This window comes from Rana temporaria, chromosome 1 (genome assembly GCF_905171775.1).
Source record: "Rana temporaria chromosome 1, aRanTem1.1, whole genome shotgun sequence".
NCBI classification, from domain to species: domain Eukaryota; kingdom Metazoa; phylum Chordata; class Amphibia; order Anura; family Ranidae; genus Rana; species Rana temporaria.
In genome coordinates this window covers 84,876,004-84,889,118 of record NC_053489.1, presented here as the reverse complement: position 1 = coordinate 84,889,118, position 13,115 = coordinate 84,876,004, and the positions used below count along the sequence as shown (strand labels likewise).

General features: G+C 44.5%; 1 pseudogene; it reads left to right on the top strand.

Annotated features, from left to right (window-relative positions):
• Nucleotides 1–5,129: 5,129 nt before the first annotated feature.
• On the top strand, nucleotides 5,130–5,260 carry LOC120925178 (annotated as a pseudogene).
• Nucleotides 5,261–13,115: the final 7,855 nt, after the last annotated feature.

The window sequence follows — 13,115 nt, the reverse complement described above, 5'->3', positions numbered from 1 at the left end:
CTAATGTGAAACAGGGAGAACCCAACCATAAGCATTCTTGGTAGGGATACCAGTAGAGACAACAAAACAGTATATTAAAATACTAATTATTACCAACAGGGTCGAGGGATACATGTCCAATGCACTAGGGATTGTAAGTAAGTGAACCAACAATGCACTAGCTAAAAGGAACCTATTTAGAAAATAAAAAACAAACCTTTACAACCTCTTTGGTAAAAAATGTACAAGTTTACAGATAAAACAGCCAATAGGCAATAATGCACTTGTCAGTCTAAATACTTATTTTGAAAAAAAAATATTGGCACTCATGTGTAGAGGAGGCCACTGACGCGTTTCAGTTTTACTTTCATCAGGGGTGATTGATGTATTTTATTACAGATTTTATTACAGATGCAATAATACACATTGTGATTTGGCGCACCCCTATAAGAATAGTGTGGCTAATTTTTTAATCCCAGGGAAAAAACTTGTTTTGATCCAAAACTTAAAAAAAATAAAAAAAAAACAGTTTTGCCCTCTAGTTATACTTTTAAGCTTTGTGTTATAAAGGCTAACGTGTGAATGGATCTTGGGTTCAGATGAATTCACTTAGTCATGTGCTTGTATTTTAGGTTAGTTGTAAAGTCACCGCTCCGTTGGCTCTAATCAGAAAACACAGGTCAATGGATCAAAGATGCTGCGAACATTTCTCATGTGCATAAGCACAGCAGATGTGTGAATGAGGCTCATTAATCCCTGCAGATGTTTTCTGCTTTAAACCACAGGAAAAAGTTGGAAATGGGCTCATAAAATTGAACATAAAAGATATCCTAAAAGTCAATTTAACACATGTATTTTTATTTTGTGTAAAGGTGTTCATTTAAAATCCATTAACCTTCATAATTACAGAGCCCTCTCTTTTATTCTCGTATTATTATCTTATCGATTTTGAAATATTTTTCTTATTGTCAAGATAATACAGCAAGTGCTGCCACCCACACAGTTCTATGTGTGCTTCCTACGGTATTGATGTTTAAAGAACCGCAACAAAGCCTATAGGATTTGATATCTTTCTAATAATAAATACGACAACTATTGAAAGAGAGAGTAATGCAAAAAGAAAAGAACACCAATAATGACAAGTGTTTGCTTCTCTGTCGAGGTTGATAATTCTATTACAGGCAGTAATATTAATATCTCTATGTTCCTGTTGTTTGATTGACACAACAATTATATTTATTATTAAATAAATATACTCTAATGGAGTTGTGCCTATTATTAAAAATAGATCTGCAATTTATCTCTGTTGGCTGCTATGCTGGAAGCTGAAAGCTCAAACAATAGCTGGTGTGACTGTACATGTGACAAGGAACATAAGACTGTCTATTATCTTACATGTTTGCATTCTATTCCATGTTAATGAAACCAAACAATACAGTTTTCGGATGGTTTTATGGAAGACTTTTTTTTGTGCAGTGAATAAATTGCATTGTATTATTAGTAGGGGGATTTACTAAAACTGGAGCACACAGAATCTGGTGCAGCTGTGCATACTGACCATCAGCTTCTAACTTCAGCTGGTTCAATGTGGGTCCTTTCACACTGCAGAGCATCTATTTTCACACTGCAGTGCTTCTAAAACGCACTATGCATTTTTTAAAAACGCATAGCACAGTTTAACCACTTCCATACCACGCCATTGGGAAATGACGGCGGCAGGAACCCCTCGCCGATCCGGGTGGACGTCGTATGACGTCCTGTGTTCCCGGCGATCTAGGGCGGGCGCGTGCACCGGCGGCAGCGCTCGTGACCCCGGCGCAGGTGCCCGACGGCTGCGATTGCCGCCGGGTGCCCGCGATTGCCGGTAATCACAGCAGGAGTGTGGATCTGTGTGTGTAAACACACGGATCCACCACCTGTCAGCGGTGAGGAGACCAATGTGTGTTCCCAGTACAGAGGAACACACATCGGTCTCCTCCCCTTGAGAGTCCCCTCCCCCCTACAGTTAGAACACACCTTAGGCCCCGTACACACGGTCAGACCGAACCGATGAGAATGGTCCGACGGACCGTTTTCATCGGTTCACCGCAGAAGTGGTCTGATGTGTGTACACACCATCAGTTCAAAATCCGATCGGGTCAGAACGCGGTGACGTAAAACACACGACGTGCTGAAAAAAAACGAAGTTCAATGCTTCCAAGCATGCGTCAACTTGATTCTGAGCATGCGCGGGTTTTGAACCGATGCTTTTCTGTACTAACCATAGGTTTGGTCTGATCGGGCAGCGGGCCATCGGTTCGGTTTTGAAGCATGTTTTAAAATTTTGGACCGAAGGAAAACAGACCGATGGCCTATACACACGGTCGGTTTGGTCCGATGAAACTGAACTTCGGTTCATTCTCATCGGTTCGGTCCGACCGTGTGTACGGGGCCTTAGGGAACATATTAACCCCTTCAACGCCCCCTAGTGGTTAACCCCTTCCCTGCCAGTCACATTTACACAGTAAACAATGCATATTTATAGCATTAATCGCTGTATAAATGTAAAATGGTCCCAAAAACTTGTTAAAAGTGTCCGATGTGTTCGCCGCAATGTCACGGTCACAGTAAAAAATCGCAAATCGCCGCCAATACTAGTAAAAAAAATTATAAAATAAAAATGCCATAAATCTATCACCTATTTTGTAGACGCTATAACTTTTGCGCAAACCAATCAATATACGATTATTGCAATTTTTTTTTACCAAAAATATGTAGAAGAATACGTATCGGCCTAAACTGAGGGAATTTATTTTTAAATTGTGATATTTATTAAATAAAAAAGTAAAAAATATTGTGTTTTTTCTTTTTAATTGTCGCTCTTCTTTTGTTTATAGCGCAAAAAATAAAAACCGCAGAGATGATCAAATACCACCAAAAGAAAGCTCTATTTGTGGGGGGAAAAAAACATAAAGATTTAGTTTGGGTACAGTGTTGCATGACCACGCAATTGTCATTCAAAGTGCAACAGCGCTGAAAACTAAAAATTGGTCTGGGCAGGAAGGGGGTGAAAATGCCCTGTATGGAAGGGGTTAAATTCGATGCAGGCGGCGCATAAGCGGTGAATAGCTGGATGTTAAGGACGCTGTTACGTGTTGGCTCCTTAACAACTGGCCATTCATTGGTTGTTAAGGACGGCGGCGGGTGGTTTTTAATGAGCGGGAAGAAACCACCAGTATCCTTAACAAAGGGATACCTACATATACAGTGCCCCTCTTTACTTCCATTGTGGCCGCCAAGCTTCTCTCTGCTCGAGTGGTCTGGTTGGTGGTGCAAAGACAGAGCAGAGGCCACCATCTTTTGTCCCACCATAACACAGGACACTGCAGATGGGGGAGGGGCCAGAAAAAATGGGCTTGACAGGTGAACCACTCTAAATGCATGGGGAGGAGAAGGGGCAAACCAAACCTTGAACTGAAAGTTGGGAGCAGCTCGGGTGACATGTGAGGGGAGGACCGGGGGCGGCCGAAACGGATTGAACATTGAGCAGACCATGAAGGTACAGGGGGCATATGTGTAGCTATATAACCATCATCTTTTTTTTAAAGTGTCACGTGACTCCAAAAATGCAACAAAAAAAACACCCTTGCGGTTCCCATAGATTTCAATGAAAGGCGCATCTTTGGTGCCCTTTTGGAAAGCGCACCAAAGAATGTAGTGCAGACAAAGTTTCATAGTATATAAAGGGAAATAATTCTGATGCACTTTTGTCATGCTAGAAAGACGCTTTCTAGCGTGGCAAAAGAAAGGAAGAAATCATAGGCATATCGGTATTCTGGCAAATATACCGGACAGACAGCAGGTCATTACAGATATGCCTAATTGCCTATGATTTTTTTCAATCCTCTAAGTGCAATACCTTGTGCATTAAACACATTTTTTACCATACTACACTTAGGTGCGCCTCCCTCCTTTCCTCTTTTCATATTTCTCACAGTTCTGGATATACTCTGGGGATGGCTGGCACATGAACTTCCCTTTGTACCACAGTTGTCATAGACATGTACATTACCTACAACAAGGACCATTACAATCATCAACTTTGATCACACTGTGCAGACTCATCACTGTTATGCGATAGGTGGTTTTATCTTTTTAATACTAGCGTGGCAAAAGCACATCAGTGTGAAAGGGCCCTTAAAGCGGAGGTTATGCGGTTTCCTCGTTTTATGTGCATTGCATAGTATCACTGATATCAAAGTAACACTCACTTGCTAGGCGCTTCTAATTGCATTGCTTTGTTTTCCGTCATTAAAGAAGAACTTTTACAATTTCATCCAGGCGTTTTCCATCTTGCTTGTGGATTGTGAAGCCCACAAGCAAAGACTTCCTGGAAGCGGTGATGCGATGCTCCCGTCATGCACTTCATAATCCCGCGCATGCGCTATGTTGACGGCGAGCAGCGCGAGCTGCGCCATCAACACTTCCTCAATACTATGCCAACGGGTGACATCAGTTCTGATACACGCCCCGTCGTGAATGAATTATATGCTGCAAACGAAACCAATGCTTATTTCAGTACAGATCGTCTCCTGGGAATCTCAACACATAACTCCCAGGAGACATTGCACACAGCTCCCATCACACACTGGGCCGTTGGGGAAAAGGAGCGACACGCCCACTCCCGCGGGGAACAATACCCGGAAGCTAGATCAAAACCATCTGAATCAAGGTAATCATTGACCACCCGGAAAAAAATACGTGGATTCTACATATATTAACTTTGCAGTTCATAGTAATATAAAGTTCAGAATGAGGGTGAACCTCCACTTTAAGCCTTGACAATAAAACTCAGAAGCTGATTGGTTACTATGCACAGCTGCAACACATTTGCATTTTAGTAAATCCCCCCAAATGATTTATATTAAATATAGAAAATGTATTTGTTGACAATATCAATTATAAAAGACCCTTTCATTTCTTTGGTTATAATAACCATTGATGATACTTGTCACTCTTTAACATTATTTAGTATATATGTAGCAATATTATATATATATATTGCAGGTTACCTCTAAGTTGGTTGTCCAGGGAAGGAAGTCTATAGAAATTGCAATGTCCACACAAGATGTAAAACCTTCAACTGTAGGTTTTATTTTTGCTGCATAAAACTTGCTTCTCGGCCTTTTGGCTAAGATCAAGTGTAGTATCTGTTCTTATCAGTTGCCAATAGGTGGTGCTAAGCTGACTGTCCCCGGTACCCTGTGGCAGGGGGAAAGGGATGGCAGTCGGCGGACGCTAAGCCTGTTGGTGTGGAGGTGGAAGCCTTCTGATGTGGACAGAGAGGCATGAGGTCGAAGCCAAGAGGCCGGGTCCCTGGCCGTTGGCCTGGATTTGGTGGTATCTGCCCCAGTCAGTTGTTCTGGAGGGAACCCTTGCTTCTCCTTTAACCGGGATGGAGCGGGTAGTACTTCCAGAATGTGATTAGGTGGGAGAGATAGGGGTTGTGGGTAGAGTCTGCGTCAGTAGGCTCTCCCCGACCTCTTCTCCCACCTTCCTGGCTGGGAAGGGTGCTGCCGGTCCGGACCAGGGGCTAGGGACCGTTGAAAAGCCCGTGGAGATTGTGCCCCTGGAGTGGCAGTCCAGGGGTGCCATACATTGCACAAGTGTTTGAGGGGCACTCATCGTGTGGCACCTTCAGGTCACTGATCTCCACAACACACTTTTCACACCTGCCGCTTGGGCCGGGCCTTTTGGCTAGGACCAGTGGAATTTTTATCCTGGCCGGAGGGCCGGCCAATGTATTTCACATTGGTCACTTTCCTCACCTTCCCATCTTCCTTTTCCCCACTTTCTTTTATTTTTTTTCCCTGTGTGTTGTTTTGTTTGTCACTTTTTTTGTGGTGCTTGCACTTTATGTGTGGCGAGTAGGGTGCTGGTCCTCGGGCCGGTCTCTGAAAGTCTTGGGAGTTGGTGGACTCGGCCTTCTGGTTAGGTTCACCGGCTCTCATGGGGTCTCCCTTCGGGGGAGCCTCACCGAGGAGGGTTCTGTTTCGGCAGTCCCTCTGAGGATGTTGGGTCCTTGTGGCTTCGGCTGCTTGGGCCAAGATGGGTCCATATGGCTTCGGCTGTATGGACCACAGTTACTCTAGTCCCTGCCAGGAGCCTAACGCCCCGGGGGATCAGAGACGGGTCCTCTTTGGAGGACCACTGACGTTTGCACCCGTCGCAGTTTTTTGTGATGTCACTCTTTATGTGTGTGCACATTTTTCCCTGCACCGGGTGGAGTTTTTGGGTTTTTTTTTGCACGCCACAGGCTTTTCAACAGAAAAAAATAAAACTTGTGAAGGAAGTAGAGAGTATAGAGAGAAGGGGAAGGTTCAGGTACGCGGTACAGAATGCACAAAAAGTATTCAAAGTTCCAGTATTCACCACTCACTCCTGAGTGGGTATTGCTCACCTGGATAGACCCCTCTCACATGGCCTAGCAGCTGGAATGATGCACAGACAGTATAGAAACAGTCTCTGCCACAGACTATCTGAGAACACAGAATGGATAGTCAGGAATCCTCTGCCACAGGATTTCAGTCCCAAACTTCCTGCCTTACAGCAAAAGAGCCTTTAAGCCAATCCGACGGACTGTAAGACAAATAGCATAGTGGATCCCTTTCCTTAACGAGGTCACCAGGCCTATCCCAAGACATCAGCTTGCCTGGGCAGGTCCTGCCCCGGTTTCCTTCACTAAGAAGCTTCCCCCACTTGGATGGATAGCTTGGGATCCCTTGTAGAACCATAGGCCCCAGCCAGCACAGCTGGGCCTACCTGATAGGAATACAGCCTCGGACCAACGTGGTCCCGGGGCTGGAATCATGCACACTCACCTCGCGCCAAGAGGGCCACAAAGCGAAGGCCCCCGAAAAACGGCATCTGCCACTTAAGTATCCCCTCCCAGCATGCACAGCAGGGCACCACTCCCACTGGGCTGCTGCCGAGAAAGGTCACTTAACACACCATGGTTTGCCCAAGTTCAAACATGGGCCTGAGGTGGTAACGCCACCTACAGGCAACAAGGGAAAACTTCTACATAGAATTACTTGGACGCCCCCTAAATTTATAGTAGCGCCCTTGTCATTTGGGAGATCGGTGCTACATAGATTTTTTTTAACCAGGGTGCCTTCTGGGCTCTTTAGGGGTGTCTTGGCAAAATGCCTAAAAATTGTCAACAAACCAAAGGGTGGATCTAGCCTGCCTTTTTTGTTATCCAAAATCACAGTGTTTTAATGCGCATCATTACAAGTTTGGGCATTGTGTTGGCCAGCTGCTGGTGACCCAGCAACTGATGATGGCATAGGTTGATCAGAAGGATGTCCAGGCACCTGAGAACATCCTTGTTTGTGCCTTACCTGCCCCTCTCTGTCAACACGAGGGTCCCATTAGCCCCCTTTCACACTTGTACGACTTCAAAGTCGCGCGATTTTACCGCAATTTCGCGGTCGCGATTTTACCGCGATTTTGCTGCGATTCGTCGCCGCGATTTTAATGAATGCCTGTGTAAGTGGCATCAAAATCGGACCAAAGTAGTGCAAGGACTACTTTGAAGTAGGCACAACTTAAAGTAGTGCCAGTATGAATGGTAGTCATTGAAAATAATGGAGAATGACTTGTCATACGTTTTTGCCGTCAAAAATCGCGGGACAAGTCGTATAAGTGTGAAAGGGTACTTAGTTGATTGACGTCGTGGCCAGAGCCCTTTTTGTGATATGGCACTACGATGCTTTAACTGACAATTGCGCCGTCGTGCGATGCTGTAACCAAATCAAATGTATGTCCTTTTTTTCCCACAAATAGAGCTTTCTTTTGGTGGTATTTGATCACCTCTGCGGTTTGAATTTTTTTGCGCTATAAACAAAAAAGCGTAAATTTTGAGAAAAAAATGCAATATTTTTTACTTTTTGCTATAATAAATATCCCCCAAAAATATATAAAAAAAAACAAATTCTTTCCTCAGTTTATGCCGATATGTACTCTACTGCATATTTTTGGTAAAAAAAATCGCAATAAGCGTATATTTATTAGTTTGCCCAAAAGTTATAGCGTCTATAAAATAGGGGATGGATTTATGGCGTTTTTATTATTATTATTTTTTTATTAGTAATGGCGGCAATCTGCGATTTTTATCATAACTGCAACATTGCGGCGTAAACGGACTTGTAATAAACCGTTTGTCCGTACATGTGAAAGGGCCCTAAATCATTTCTAATGTTGGGTGTGCAGTGTGTGGCTACTGCTGCAATATGTAAAACTAATAGTTTAACTTTTTACATTTTACAATAGGGTGCCTTTGAGATTGCAAAATTTTAAAAGGGTGCCTTGACAGAAAAAAGTTTGAGAAACACTGGCGTAGAGTTTTAGGAAAGTTGCTGAAACCCGCCAGAAGCTGAGATTGTAGTCACTGTTGTTTTGAAGACAGTAGTAAAGTTTACAAATGGATGTAAAGATGTTTTCAGATGTAATACTCTACTAATTTGTTTTTGGGTACATTTTGTTTTTGGTTCCTTCTGTACTGAGTAGAGAAGTAGTTGTTTGATCTGGTCTGTTCAGGGCTTCACAGGCTGAGAGCATGGATGCTTCTGCCATCCCTAGAAGAAGTTCCTGTAGCTTAGGAAAGCAGAATTCAAATGTTGAGCCTGAAATATTGAGCAGGATCTAGCCAATACCTGGGGAGGTGTGCCCAGTTGGTGGCTGGATGCTGTTAAACAGCAATGGCAACCCGCATGTATTTCATATGACAGGTTCCCTTTAACAGATGGCTAATGCATTATGAATGCCAGTACAGACCACTTACAAATATGAAATATGTACTGTATGTGATTCTAATATGCTAGTTACTAGTACATGCACCAACCAGCTGTTTGCCATGGACAACTGCTTGGCAGAAGGAGTCCAAAATATTTCTCTTTTGGGCCCCAGAATATTTCTGATTGTTCTTCCCTGAGCGGAATTGCTTTCAGAAATTGAGACGTAATCAAAAGAACTACAATACATTGAAATCAGAAAAAAAGATGAATTGAAACTCATCTACAATTTTAAAATATTAATTTGATTAATGATAAAGCTAAGAGAAATTCTGTTTCAGCGCATATTTCCTCATTCACTCCATTGTTCCCAAGGGACAATCGTTAATTGCTTTGCAACATGTTCAAACATATCCCACAGGGAAAAGAGATGCCTCAAGGAATATCTGTAAAGAAATTTGTAGCATTTGTTATTTCTTCTATTTTGTCTCTGGGAAAAGAAAAACAATCACAAATTCTTTGTGTGCATTCTTTACTTTCATAATAAAATTGGCATTTTACTAAAAAAAGAAAGAAAAAAAAACACCTTCTGGTAGAATAAACTGTTTGCTTTGTGAAACAACTGTGTAAAAGAATAAACAACAAATAAAACATGTTGGCCATACCTCCCAACATTCTGAAAGGGGAAAGAGGGCCACCTTATAGCAAAAAATCGTGTGAGCAAAGGAAATACTCCCTTGGCCTGCCCCACAGTTATGTTGACCATGAAGTATTAATAATAAAAAAAATTGTTTAAACCTACAAGGGTGTTTTTCACCACTACTTTACCTTTATCCTGGCTTTTTAAGGCCCCTTTCAGACATGGGGACCGTATGTCCGCTTTTTCATCCATCCGTGTATGGATGAAAACGGGACAAACATTAATCCCTATGAGATAGCGGGTGTCAGCGGATGAACATCCACTGACACCCGATCTCATCAGTGTCCGCAATCCTCTGATTCTGCAGATGGAGGAAAATCCTATTTTTCCATCCGTCTGCAGAGCGGATCGGGTGAACACGGACAGACGGTCCGTGTTCATCTGATCCCCCCATAGGCAGGGCCGGATTTCCCACAAGGCCAACCAGGCCAGGCCTCGGGGCGGCACTGTGTGCAGGGGCGGCGCCTCGCGGCAGAGGAGACAACTCACTCTCATCTCATGTGCCTCTATTTTACGATTCATCTGCAGCTAGTTTCCTTGCGTGGGAGAGGAAAGGCTGACAGTGTTGTACCTGGCTGCAAGTACTCTTCAATGCTGGGGGCTTGATTTTACATGCAATTAGTGACAAACTGGTACTTTTTGGGTGGCAGCCAGGTAACTGTAGCAATCCCCATTCTGCTAGCAGGCAGTGTGACAAGTGACATCCCCATCTGGTGGCAGGCAGTGTGGCAAGTGACATTCCCATCTGGTGGCAGGCAGTGTGGCAAGTGACATTCCCATCTGGTGGCAGGCAGCATGGCAAGTGACATCCCCATCTGGTGGCAGGCAGGGTGGTTAGTGACATCCCCATCTGGTGGCAGGCAGGGTGGTTAGTGACATCCCCATCTGGTGGCAGGCAGCGTGGTTAGTGACATCCCCATCTGGTGGCAGGCAGGGTGGTTAGTGACATCCCCATCTGGTGACAGGCAGCGTGGTTAGTGACATCCCCATCTGGTGGCAGGCAGCGTGGTTAGTGACATCCCCATCTGGTGGCAGGCAGCATGGAAAGTGACATTCCCATCTGGTGGCAGGCAGCGTGGCAAGTAACATTCCCATCTGGTGGCAGGCAGCATGGCAAGTGACATCCCCATCTGGTGGCAGGCAGTGTGGCAAGTGACATCCCCATCTGGTGACAAGCGACGGTGGCAAGTGACACGCTCAGGGCTCCCACTCATTCTGCTTCATGATGAGTTGAGCTATTTCATTTTATATTACAATGTAATGATAGAAATAATGCATTTAAATCATCCTGACACCATAACAACCATAGTGCCGGAATGATTGAAGCACTAACACCAGTCATTGTCTGCGAAAAATCGCTCGCCCCAGCTCGCTCGTGCGATGCTGTAACCAAATCAAATGTATGTCCTTTTTTTCCCACAAATAAAGCTTTCTTTTGGTGGTATTTGCATTTTTTTTTTTTGCGCTATTAAACAAAAAAGAGAACATTTTGAAAAAAAAGCAATATTTTTTACTTTTTGCTATAATAAATATCCCCTAAAAATATATATATAAAAAAAAACTAATTATTTTCTGATGCCGATATGTACTCTTCTACATATTTTTGGTAAAAAAAATCGCAATAAGCGTATATTGATTGGTTTGCGCAAAAGTTATAGCGTCTATAAAATAGGGGATAGATTTATGGCGTTTTTATTATTATTATTTTTTTATTAGTAATGGAGGCGATCTATTTTGACACTATTTTGGGACCAGTGACATTTATACAGCGATCAGTGCTATAAAAATGTACTGATTACTGTGTAAATGACACGAGCAGGGAATGGGGTTAAACACTAGGGGGCGATCAAAGGGTTAACTGTGTTCTAACTGTAGGGGGGATAGACTCATTAGAGCATGACATAGATTTCTGCTCCCGATCACTGGGAGCAGTAGATCTCTGTCATGTTGCTAGGCAGAACAGGGAAATGCCTTGTTTACATCTCCCCGTTCTTCCTCCCCGTGTCACGATTACGGGCCACCGGCGGACATCGAGTCCACGGGCGCCTACTAGACCGCAATTTAAAGGGCACGTATGTGTATGTCCATTTGCGCAGCCGTGCCATCGTGCCGACGTACATTGTCGTGCGCTGTTCAGCAAGCGGTTAAATCATTGCATCAGGATTCAGTTTGAAATATGCCCCTTACAATGTGTGTCACTGGAAGAATGCCCTCCTTATAGTGGTGGGCAGATTACTATCCTAACAAATAGCCAAAAAGACTGTTGCTGGCACACCACTGACTCTGCCAAGTGTTGTTGGTCCTGGAACAATGCAGACGCCATCAAATGAGAGGTCAATCAGCAACACCTTAGGAAACATCTAGCAACATCTAAAGGGGCTCTAGGGTTACATGGAACCCAGGTTAAGAATGTCTGGCTTAGAGGCTGAATGAAAGGTTTACCATATTATAACACTTTTAGTAGTTATATTGGCCCAGATTCAGGTACATTTGCGCGATATTTGCGGGGGAGCAGGGCAACGATTTTGCCCTGCGCCCCCGCAAATATTTTGCGCTGCCCTCGATTCACGGAGCAGTAGCTCCGTTAACTGCGAGGGCGCGCCGGCAAATTTGCCCGGCGTAAGCGCGCGCAAGTTAAATGATCCCGCCGGGGGCGGGAATCATTTAAATTAGGCGCGCTCCCGCGCCGAGCGTACAGCGCATGCTCCGTCGGGAAACTTTCCCGACGTGCATTGCGGCAAATGATGTCGCAAGGACGTCATTTGCTTCAAAGTGAACGTGAATGGCGTCCAGCGCCATTCACGAATCACTTACGCAAACGACGTGAAATTCAAATTTCACGTCGCGGGAGCGGCGGCTATACTTTAGCATTGGCTGCCCCTACTATTAGAAGGGGCAGCCTTGCGCTAAAGTTGCCGTACGGAAACTCCATACCTGGCTTGCGCGGGGCCCGCGCAAGTTTGTGAATCAGTTGGTAGTATGCAATTTGCATACTACACGCTGATCACAATGGGAGCGCCCCCTAGCGGCACACGCAAGAATGCAGCCTAAAATCTGCGAGGCATAAGAGCCTTATGCCGCGCAGATTTTAGGCTGCAGTCGGTGTAACGAGGTTCCTGAATCAGGAGCACTTGTTACACCGGAGCAAGTAAGCAATTGCGCCGTGTAACTTATGGTTACTCAGGCGCAATTGCTTCTTGAATCTGGGCCATTGTTTATTTTTTTTATGTTCTAGACATTAGACCAAAAAGTGGGACAGCTGCAGAAGAGTAAGGGACAGATTATAAAAGAGGGACAGTCTCTCCAAATGGGGATGTTCAGTAATGCATCACGGAAAGAAGGAGATAGACTCACATGCTCCTCCATACCTTGGATAAATCCAATTGCAGCAAAATATGAACAAAAGAGGGGGTAGGTAAACAGCATGACAATGTTAGGGCAATCAAGCACAAGGCCGGCCTTTGGGGTGTGCGGGCTATGCGCCCGCACAGGGCGCCATGGGAACAGGGGCGCCGTGCATAGGGTTGCCACTTGCCACCTGTTTTGACACATGTGCCCGGGTACACATTCCACCGTCCTTGTAGCAGTCAGATCTCTGTCCCCGGCCGATACATCTAGACGGGCGGCGCGCATGATCACGTACTCTGCGCTGCGCTCTGAGC